General features: G+C 51.6%; 1 long non-coding RNA gene across 1 annotated transcript in view; it reads left to right on the top strand.

Moving 5' to 3' along the window:
- The window catches only part of LOC135280088 (uncharacterized), a 302,017-nt gene that overhangs the window by 27,332 nt on the left and 273,958 nt on the right, over positions 1 to 727 (top strand). The window lies entirely within an intron of this gene.

A 727-nucleotide genomic window follows, 5' to 3' on the forward strand; every position in this document is an offset into this window, starting at 1 on the left:
GCCCAGCCTCCCAGGGAACAATCCCTGCCAATATCCCATCCAGCCCTGCCCTCTGGCACTCCAGGCCCTGGTGAAGTCCCTGCTGCTGTACTCTGGTACTTGGAGAAACCCACTCATGGTTGTATCAACTTCCCCTGTGACATATCCTCTCCCTGCTCAGTTCTCCCTCCTCAGCTGAAGGATCCTGATCCACCAGACCCCTCCTCACACAGGAGCTGTGTTAGACCTGTGATCATCCTTCTCTATCTCCAGTCTAATACAATCACAATTTATTTCTGAGGGATTTCTCTGGACACCCACAGGGAGTAACCCTGACTTACTGCCTGCTCCACGTTGTAGTGACCAGAACTACAAAACAGTCCCCAAAAAGGCCTTGGGACAGTGAGAGTGCAAAGTGCAGAGGCTGTTATGGACACTGCAACTCTCAGAAGTCATGGCATTTTAAATAACTGCAGGAAAAATCTCCCAAATCGGCTCTGCAGCTTCCTGCAAAGCTTTTGCTGGACTGAGAGGCATTAATAGGAGTGTCCACCCCACCTGGCCTCTTGAAAGGGAGTTTAGGGTGCTCCCCTCATGTGCAGTGATGCCAAAAACTCACCAACATTGACTCTGAGGAGCAGCATTCCCTCCATTCCTTCACAGAGTGGATAACACTGCCCTGCCAGGGCCTGACCCTCGGGAGAACAGGTGCCAAAAAGGTGTGGGGATGAAAGAGACAAACAACAGG

The sequence above is a fragment of the Passer domesticus genome, chromosome 13 (assembly GCF_036417665.1).
Source record: "Passer domesticus isolate bPasDom1 chromosome 13, bPasDom1.hap1, whole genome shotgun sequence".
Classification (NCBI taxonomy): domain Eukaryota; kingdom Metazoa; phylum Chordata; class Aves; order Passeriformes; family Passeridae; genus Passer; species Passer domesticus.